This window comes from Macaca fascicularis, chromosome 5 (genome assembly GCF_037993035.2).
Source record: "Macaca fascicularis isolate 582-1 chromosome 5, T2T-MFA8v1.1".
Taxonomy (NCBI): Eukaryota; Metazoa; Chordata; class Mammalia; order Primates; family Cercopithecidae; genus Macaca; species Macaca fascicularis.
In genome coordinates this window covers 21,723,857-21,734,065 of record NC_088379.1, presented here as the reverse complement: position 1 = coordinate 21,734,065, position 10,209 = coordinate 21,723,857, and the positions used below count along the sequence as shown (strand labels likewise).

Sequence of the window (10,209 nt, the reverse complement as noted above, 5' to 3'; positions counted from 1 at the left end):
ATAAATAATATATACAGGCATATAGTGAATGACCAGATTTTTAAAATTGTTTCTTCTATTTTTTTATTTTCTAGCAATAAGAACCTACATATTTTCATATATTCATTTCTTTTTTGTTAACTCTACAAATTCCTACCTTGCTCTTAAAGCTTTCAAATTTATTTTCATTCCTTATCTGAGCAACAAGCTCTTCTTTGTTTTATGATATACCTCTTCCCCTTGCCAGTCATGCTATCGTTATATCAAAGCTTAACAACATACAAATTCAAATAAGATTTCAACATTGAACCTCAATGGGAAGTAACTTTTTTGCCTGAGTAATACCCAAACATCTTTAAAAACAAATTCATAATGCTGAATTTATTCATTACTTCAAGATCATTGTGCTGAATTCAGTCATTACTATTGGTCCTATATTGGCTATTTCAGCTATTGCTAAATCCTGAAGGCTGTAAGTTGGCAACTCGTAGGCTGTTCCAGCTCATCAAAATGTTTGGTTCATGTGGTGTTAGCCTGCAAAATAATTGTTTAATAATGACAAAGTACATGTAACACAAAATTTACCCCTTAATTATTTTTTATTTTATTATTTTATTTTATTTTTGAGACAGAGTCTCACTCTGTTGTCCAGGCTGGAGTGCAGTGGCGTGATCTCAGCTCATTGCACCCTCCACCTCCAAGGTTCAAGAGATTCTCATGTCTCAGTCTCCCAAATAGCTGGGATTATAGGCACCTGCCACCATGCCCAGCTAATTTTTGCATTTTTAATAGAGACAGGCTTTCACCATGTTGGCCAGGCTGGTCTCGAACTCCTGACCTCAAGTGATCCATCTCCTTTGGCCTCCCAAAGTGCTGAGATTATAAGCGTAAGCCATGGTGCCTGGCCATCTTAATCATTTGTAAGAGTACAGTTCAGTGGTATTAAGCACATTCATATTGCTGTGCAGCCATCACCAGAACTTTTTATCTTACGAAACTGAAACTCTATATCCATTTAAAAATTCCTCATTTTCTCCTCCTCACCCCAGTCCCTGGCAACTACCATTTCACTTTTAGTCTCTATGAATTTCACTGCTCTAGGTACCTTATACAAGCAGAACTATACAGTATTTATCTTTTTGTGAGTGGTTTATTCCACTTAGCTTAATGTCCTCAAGATTCATTCATGTTGCAGCATGTGTCAGAATTTCCTTTCTTTTTACGGCGAAATAACGCTTTTATATATATAAATGTGCTATATGTATATACTACATTTCATTTAACCATCCATCTGCTGATAGAAAGTTGAGTGGCTTCCGGCTGCTTCTCTCTGGCTCAGGCCCGTCGCTTCGATAGGATGTGCAAGTGTCATGGACTTCATACTGCTAGGAAGCTCTGTAGTCACCGATGAGACCAGAAGTGGCATGATAAACAGTACAAGAAAGTCCATTTGGGTACAGCCCTGAAGGCCAACCCTTTTGGAAGTGCTTCTCGTGCAAAAGGAATCGTGCTGGAAAAAGTAGGAGTTGAAGCCAAACAGCCAAATTCTGCCATTAGGAAATGTGTCAGGGTCCAGCTGATCAAGAATGGCAAGAAAATCACAGCCTTTGTACCCAACGACGGTTGCTTGAACTTAATTCAGGAAAACGATGAAGTTCTGGTTGCTGAATTTGGTCGCAAAAGTCATGCTGTTGGTGATATTCCTGGAGTCCGCTTTAAGGTTGTCAAAGTAGCCAGTGTATCTCTTTTGGCCCTATACAAAGGCAAAAAGTAAAGATCAAGATCATAAATTTTAATGGTGAAAACACAGTAGTAATGGATTTTCATATGCCCAAAAAAAGAAAGTTGAGTGGCTTCCACCTGTCGGCTGTTAGGAATAATACTGCTATGAACATAGTTGTACAAATATCTCCTTGAGAATCTGGTTTTAATTATTTGGGGTTTATACCCAGAAGTAAAATTGCTTGATCATATGGTAATTCTAGTTTTGATTTTTAGAAGAACTGCCATATTATTTTCCATAGCAATTACACCATTTTATATTTTCACCAACAGACCACAAAAGTTAAAATTTCTCTACACCTTCACCATCACTTGTTATTTTCTTTTTTACATATATAATGGCCATGATAATGAATATGAGATGGTATCTCATTGTGATTTTGATTTGTGCTTCCCTACTGATTAGTGATGTTGAATATCTTTTCATGTGCCCTTTGGTCATTTGTATATCTTCTTTGGAGAACTATCTACTCAAAACCACACAATATTTTAAATTGGTTTGAGCTAGGAATCCTAGAGTAGGCTTAGACCCCAGGGCTTCGAAAATTATCAATTCTGGCAGGTTATGAGGGAGAGAGGCATGTGAGGAACCCACTGAGGGCCATGAGCCACCATCCACCCCAGGTGGTCTGCAAATTTGAAAGGATTACTGTCTCAACTACCCGCCTCGCCCTACACTGAACTTCATGTATATCAGCTCCATTCATTTTAAAAAACACTTTGGCCTAAGGCAAATGAGGACCTTGGATAGCAGTTTGAGGATAATCTTTCAGAGCCCTGCCTAACCTAGAAGAAGCTATCAATGTCTACCACCACATTTCTTTGCGTATATTTCCCTATTCCCTCCCACCAAGCTCAACCTCAATTCACTGGAGCTCAGTAGCATCTGCTCCTTTTGGAAGAGGCTTTTGTGCTCTACTTCAAGACTCTGTCCACCAATCCCAATTGTATTCTCTACTGCTTGCCCTGTTATACTAAATTTGGTCCATGTATTAGTCTCCTTGGGCTGCCATAATAACATACAAAAGTCTGGGTGTCTTAAAAAAAATAGGTATTATTTTCTCACAACTGTGGAGCCTAGAAGTTCACAGTCAAGGTGCTGACAAGCTCAGTTTCTGTTGAGGGCTCTCTTCCTGGCTTGCAGACTGCCACCTTCTTGCTGTGTCTTCATATCACCTTTCTTCTTTTTATATGTAGATATCTATCTCTCTCTCTCTCTGTCTCTCTTCCTTATTCTATAAGGCTATTGGTCTTATCAGGTTAGGGTCCCATTCTTATAACTTTTTCACCTGAGTTACCTCTTAAAGATACTATTTTCAAAACAGTCACATGGGGGGTTAAGGGGGTGAATTTTCAGGGAGCACAGTTTAGTCCAGAACAGCCTGCATCCTAATTTATGTTTGCTGCCTAGCCTCTATAGGCTATTAACTTTATAACTTCTGAAACACAGAGTCCAATTTTACTATTTACATTACTATATATTATACTTATGAATCACCCATTTACTAGCTGGGACAACTTAATTTCTTTGCCTACCCATTCGGTTACCTTTTATCATTTGCTGCTGCTCATCAGTATCTATGATTCACTTTCTTTAGTCATCTTCTATATTTTCAATAATAAACTACTGGTTACGTTTTCAATCTCTTCATTTCTGTTTAGGTGAGCCTCTGAGAAAATCCTAAAAAATTTAAAGATCTTTAGCCATAAACTCCAAAACTCAGCATACTCATCTTTATGTCCTTCTATCCAGTTTCAATAAATGTGCTAATGCTTTTTTTCCCCTAATATCTGATAAACATCCTTTAATCAGAACGAGATCTCTACCTTGGCCTTTGCTCTCACGTCCTCATCTTGGAAAATATCTCAGTATTCCGGCACTTTTAGAACTAGAACTCTGCTTGGTTGTCTAAGTAACCAGTAGCTAGGGCCTTATTCCCTGTTAGTAGACTTTCTGGTTGCTCGCCCTCTGCTTGCCCAACTCCTAAGCCCTACAAGGCCAGGAACTGCATTGTGTCTTCCTTCGTCTCACTAGTGCTTCAGTCCCTGCAGTATAGTGGTCCTCAATATCTGTTTTATTAATTGTCTCTTGGATTTCTGAATATCACCAATTTTTTATTCCCCTGTGGGGATACCTAGTTATTAAACAGTGAACTGCAGACCAACTAATGTGTAAAACCACCACCTGTTATCTGCTGGCTTACTTTCTGGTTATTGTTACCTGTTCTATATTCTGGATTCCCTACCAGCATCTGTAGCAATGATTCCTGGGTCTATTCCAGTTGGACATTTCATTTGCAGAAACTGGGCTATTATTTACTGGATCCAAAGCATGACACTAGCCACAGTGTGATTGTAGCAATTTATTTGATTTCTCTACATCCTGGCTTCTTCATCTTTTGAGGGAAAATGTAAGACTAGGTGATCTCTATATTGCCTCCTCCTCTTCAATCTGGGCTCAAGGACTGTTTTGACTAATAGAATATGAGAAAGGTGACAATGTGCAGACCTGTAGACCTAGAAATTGGTAGTTTCCACTTCTGACTCTTGGAGCATTTACTCTTTGAGCCCTGAGTGATGATGTTAAGAAATACAATGATTCTGCTGGAGAGATCATAAAGGTGGGCTGTGAGACTATAGATAGATAGAACAAATCATCTGAGATCAGACTTTCAGCTGTCCCTGCCAAGGCACCAGAAATGTGAGTGAAACCCTCTTGGACCCTCCAAACCAGGCAAGCCTCCAGCTGAAAAACACAAGTGAACCAGCTGATACCATATAGAGCAGAAGAATTACTCAGCTGAGCCCTCTCCAAATTCTTAACCACAGATCATAAACATAATTAATTGATTGTTCTTACAAACCCTGCGTTTGTAATATTTGTTACGCAGAGATAACCAGAAAAGGTGCTTAGAGTTTTAGAAATTTAAAATGGAAACTCTGCTTCTAGAAATATTATAGTCTACATATCCTCAAAACCTTTCCATTACAAAACACTTTAAAACACTGGATAAACATTTTTTTCAAAATTATTTTAAATGCATAGTTAAGCTCACAAGAGAATAAGAAAGTATTCAGAAGTGAAGGATCCCAGAATGAATCTAGACTAGTAAGCAGGCGCTAAAGCTGGCAGCCACCCCAAGGGCGTTGGCTGACCTCCAAATAGCAAGAGACTTGGATTTTAATAGCTGAAAGTCTTAGGCCTTCACAAAATATGGAATTGAAGTTGAAATGCTGAACAAAGCCAAGAGCCTAAAGGGCTACACTCTGAAAGGGAGACCGAATAGAAAAATATCAGCCTTGCTAAAGGATATAACTGAACTATTTTTGGCCTTGAGTGAAGGAAAATACAAAAAGAACATCTCCTCTGAGAATCTGTTAACAGAAGCAGTCCTCCCACAATGTATACACATATCAAAATATAACATTTTAACCTATAAATATATGCAATTATAGTTATTACTGTCAATTTAAAAAATAAAAACATAACAACAAAAAAGAAGCATTCCTCAAATAAATTTGTGGATCCAACTCAAAACTATCTACATGCTCCAAAAAAGTTAAGAAATTAATATAAAGTGGCCTGACATTGGGAACAGTTCCAGGTGCTCAACAAAAGCAAAGGCAAATTCCCTATAAATAATTGATTCTCAATCTTAATGTAGTAGGATTTCTACAGATAAAGGTTGTGGTGGGCTGGAGCTGTCTCATGCAGACTTACTTGAGAAAGCCAATTGTGTGCACCTCTTTTCAACTTCACATTCAGTGATGTCAAACTAGCAATACTAACTGGCAGACAGTATCAAAATTGACTATCATGGGAACATTTATACCATAGAAATTGGCAAACAAATTTGGCTTTTTATAATGGGAACCAGTTTATTAGCACTACACTAGATAAAGGCCCCATAAATATATATAATAAGCTTACTACTAGAAACAACATAAAAAAGAGACATTAGAAAGATTTTTTAAAAACAGCATAATTAAACCCCTAAAGGATTCCTGTGTTAAAATATAAGATAAAGAATATGAAGCCGGAGGCCGGACATGGTGACTCATGCCTATAATCCTAACACTTTGGGAGACCAAAGCAGGTGGATCACTTGAGGTCAGGAGTCTGAAACCAGACTGGTCAACATGGTGAAAACCTGTCTCTACTAGAAATGCAAAAAAATTAGGCAGGTGTGGTGGTGGGCACTTGTAATCCCAGCTACTTGGGAGGCTGAGGCAGGAGAATTGCTTGAACCCAGAAGGCAGAGGTTTCAGTGAGCCAAGATTATGCCATTGCACTCCAGCTTGGGTGACAGAGCAAGACTGTCAAAAAAAAAAAAAATATGTGTGTGTGTGTGTGTGTGTGTGTATATATATGTGTGTGTGTGTGTGTGTGTGTGTATATGCATGTGTGTATATACATGCATATATAATATATATACACATGCATATATAATATATATACACATATATTACATATATATGCATATATAATATATATACACACACATGCATATATAATATATATATAGTGGTAATCTTAGATATGCTTACACAAAAGAGAAAAACATAGACACGGACAAAGAATAAGAGATGACATATAGTGGTACTCAAATACCTGTTTATTTGATCTGTTTATTTGGTACTCAAATATCTGTTCCAGAGAAGTGACTAGAAACACCTAAAGCAAGGAAGGAGAAGGAAGCAAGGCAGCCTGATCATCTGGGATCTGCTAAGAACCTAGGGAAGCTACTTAATGCAGATAAAGAGTGAGTGGCCCTCAGTGATCCACATTCCTACCACAGACTCCTGTAATCCTAGTCATAGGAGAGTTTCTAGATACTAGCAGGCCCAAAACTTACCTAGGGAGCTGCCTGGAGCCTGCATGAAGGCATTGTTCCTGAAAGGGAACTCCTGCTGAGTCCCACACACCCCTGAGCCCTAAGCAGCTACAGTAAGACACCCTATTGAGAGCCCAACCCCCACCAGACTACATCCTGGATAAAAAGCCCAATAGTTACTGCATCTCCACATTGCTGGAGCTCCATTGACATTCCCGACCTGCAGCCACGGCCATGGCTGAAGTGAGCCATTGGCAATTCCATGCTGCCCCCGCAGCAAAGCAACTGTGCATTTTACATGTCCCAAGGAAATACTCCCCTACCAGCAGCAACTGCCACTGTGGCCTACGACCACCTTGAAAAAACAAGAGAAAAACAAGTATTCCCCATGCACCTAAATAAGCTGCTGCCACTGAAAGCAGTCCCAGACTTGCAAGCAGCAGGACTAGAATACAATCACTGCCACTCAACCCAAGCATTTCTCTAGGGACCTGGAGATCTCCCCCTGACTACCACAGTCAGTGCGTGCACACACCATCATAGGGCTTAAGAACAATCTTCCTGGCCCAGGTTTGATTTTCCAGTGCCTAAGCACACCATTCAGGGGCTGGGGACCACACAGATCAATCCATCACCATTAGCACCTGAGCATTCCTTTTGAAGGTCTGAAGTTTGTCCCACCCAACTTGCTGCTACCACCACAGCTGGCATCCACCCACACACACCACCAAGTCTGGGAATTGACTCACCCAGCCCATCAGAGTCACCACCAACACCAGCGCAAATTGCCTGGGAGCCAGATAATTATCCTGCCACTGCTACTAACATCACCAAGACCACGCCTGCTGTCTAGCGGTCCAAGAACTTGCCCACTCACCTAGCCCATGCCTGATACCACTGGCACCCAAGTAAGTCTCCTTGAGGAACAAGAATCAGTTTGAACTTGGAACACTAGTGGCAGTATACAACACACTTGGACCCAAAGACAAGAATGTGTGGCCTACTGCTACCACCACTGGGGCCCAAGGAGAGGCCCACCTGGTGTCCAAGTCCCCAGCAAAACTTCACCGCAGCCTCCACTAACCACTGCACTCTAAGCCACTGAGGAAATTACAGACATTATTGATGCTTTTTACAACTAAGAAATTATAAATTATATGGAGACTACATCACTCCACATATCCAGAATCAAAGCCAAGTACCCTACCCAATCAACACCAGAGATATATCTTCAGGAAAAAAGTCCTGCCCTATGATAGCAAAATCAGAAAATTGAAAGACGCAACTGTTACACCAAATGTGCAGATGTCAATGTAGGGACACAGGAAATATTTTTAAAACAAGGAAATATAACGCCTCCAAAGGAACACAATAATTCTTCAGCAACAGTACCCAATCAAAAACAATTTTGAAATCCCAGAAGAATTCAAAATAATATTAGAGAAGCTTAGTGAAATCCAAGATAATTCAGAAAAACAATACAAAGAAATAAGAAAAATAATTCAGGAAATGAATGATAAAATTACCCAAAAGATATGTATTATTTTTAAAAACTAGAAAAAAATTGGAACTGAAGAATTCATTAAATAATATACAAAATACATTCAAAGTTCCAATAATAGGGTAAATCAAGCAGAAGAAAACATTTCAGAACTTGAAGACAGGTCTTCTGAAATAGCATAGTCAGATAAAAATTTTAAAAACTAAAAAAAATGAACAAAGCCTATAGGAGATATGGGGTACCATAAAATAAGCAAATGTTCAAATTTCCAGTGTCCAAGAAGGCAAAAAGGAAACACAGAGGATGGAAAAAATTATTTAATGTGTTAATAGCTGAAAACTTTCTAAGTCTAGCAAAAAAATTGGATATCCAGATACAAGAAGCTCAGAGATCTCCAAACAGATACAATTCAAAAAGATCTTATTCAAGACCTGGCACATCATAGTCAAAGACAAGAGATTTCTAAAAACAGTAAGAGAAAGTTATCTACTTACTTATAAGGAAACTCCCATCAGACTAACAGCAGATTTCTCGGCAGAAACCTTACAAGCCAGGAGAAAATGGTGTGTTGTATTCAAAGTGCTGAAAGAGAAAAAAAAAAGCTGTCAGTCAAGGATACTATACCCAGCAAAGTTATCATTTATGAATGAAGGAGAAATAAAATCTTTCTTTCCCAAAAAAGCAAATGCTGTAGGAATTCATTACCACTAGACCTGTCCTATAAAAAATGCTTAAGGGAGTTCTACACCTGTAAACAAAAATACAATATCTATAATTGTGAAAACACACAAAAGTTAAAAACCCATCACAGAGCAAACATGAAAAGAGCAAGAGAAAGGACTCAAATGCTACCAGTATGGAAAACCACCAAACAATATTAAACAATTGTCTGTAAAAGGATTTAAACACTATCACTACACAATACCATCAGTCATAGTAAACAATAAACTCAAATTGTCCCTTTTTGCAGCTGACATAATCTTTTATCTAGAAAAAACTAAAGATCCAACCAAAAAACTCTTAGACCTAACACATAAACTTAGTAAGTTTTCAGGATACAAAATCAACATACAAAAATCAGTATTTCTATACACAAGTAATGAACTGACTGAGAAAGAAATTAAGAAGGCAGGCTGGGTGCAGTGACTCACGCCTGTAATCCCAGCACTTTGGGAGGTCAAGGCGGGTGGATTGACCTGAGGTCAGGAGTTTGAGACTAGCCTGGCCAAAATAGTGAAACCCTGTCTTTACTAAAAATACAAAAAATTAGTCAGGCCTGGTGGCGGGTGCCTGTAATCCCTGCTACTCAGGAGCCTGAGGCAGGAGAATTGCCTGAACCTGAGAGGTGGGGGTTCCAGTGAGCCAGGATTGTGCCACTGCACTCCAGCCTGGGCAACAAGAGCAAATCTCTGTCTCAAAAAAAGAAAAAAAAAAAAAAAACAGAAATTAAGAGGGCAATGTTATTTATGATAGCTATAAAAGTAAAAATAAAGTAATGAGAATAAATTTAACCAAGGAGGTGAAAGAACTTTCTACAAGGAAAACTACAAAATACTAATGAAAGAAATTGAAGAGAACACAAACAAATGGAAAGACATGCCATACTCATGAATCAGAAGAGTTAAAATCATTAAAATGACCAAACTACCCAAGGGAATTATTATATTTATCATTATTTTTCATAGAAATAGAAAAACCAATCCTGAAATTTGTATGGAACCACAAAAGAGCCCAAATAGTCGAAGCAATCCAGAGCATAAAGAACAAAGCTGAAGGCATCACACTACCTGGCTTCAAAATATATAAAAGCTATAATAACCAAAACAGCATGGTATTGGTATAAAAACAGACACAGAGCCCATGAAACAGAATAGAGAACCCAGAAATAAACCTACGTATTTACAGCCAATAGATTTTCAACAAAAGTGCCAAGAACATATACTGAGGAAATGATCCTTTTCAATAAACGGTGCTGGGAAAGTTGGATATCTATATGTAAAAGAATGAAACTCTACTCTCGTCTCTCACCATACACAAAAATCTACTGAAGATGGATTAAATATTTAAATGTAAACCCCAAAAATTTAAGTCTATAAGAAGAAAGTATAGGAG

At 38.5% G+C, this 10,209-nt stretch overlaps 1 pseudogene; it reads left to right on the top strand.

Annotated features, from left to right (window-relative positions):
- The first annotated feature begins 1,336 nt into the window (after positions 1–1,336).
- Positions 1,337–1,753, top strand: LOC102121637 (small ribosomal subunit protein uS12-like; annotated as a pseudogene).
- Positions 1,754–10,209: the final 8,456 nt, after the last annotated feature.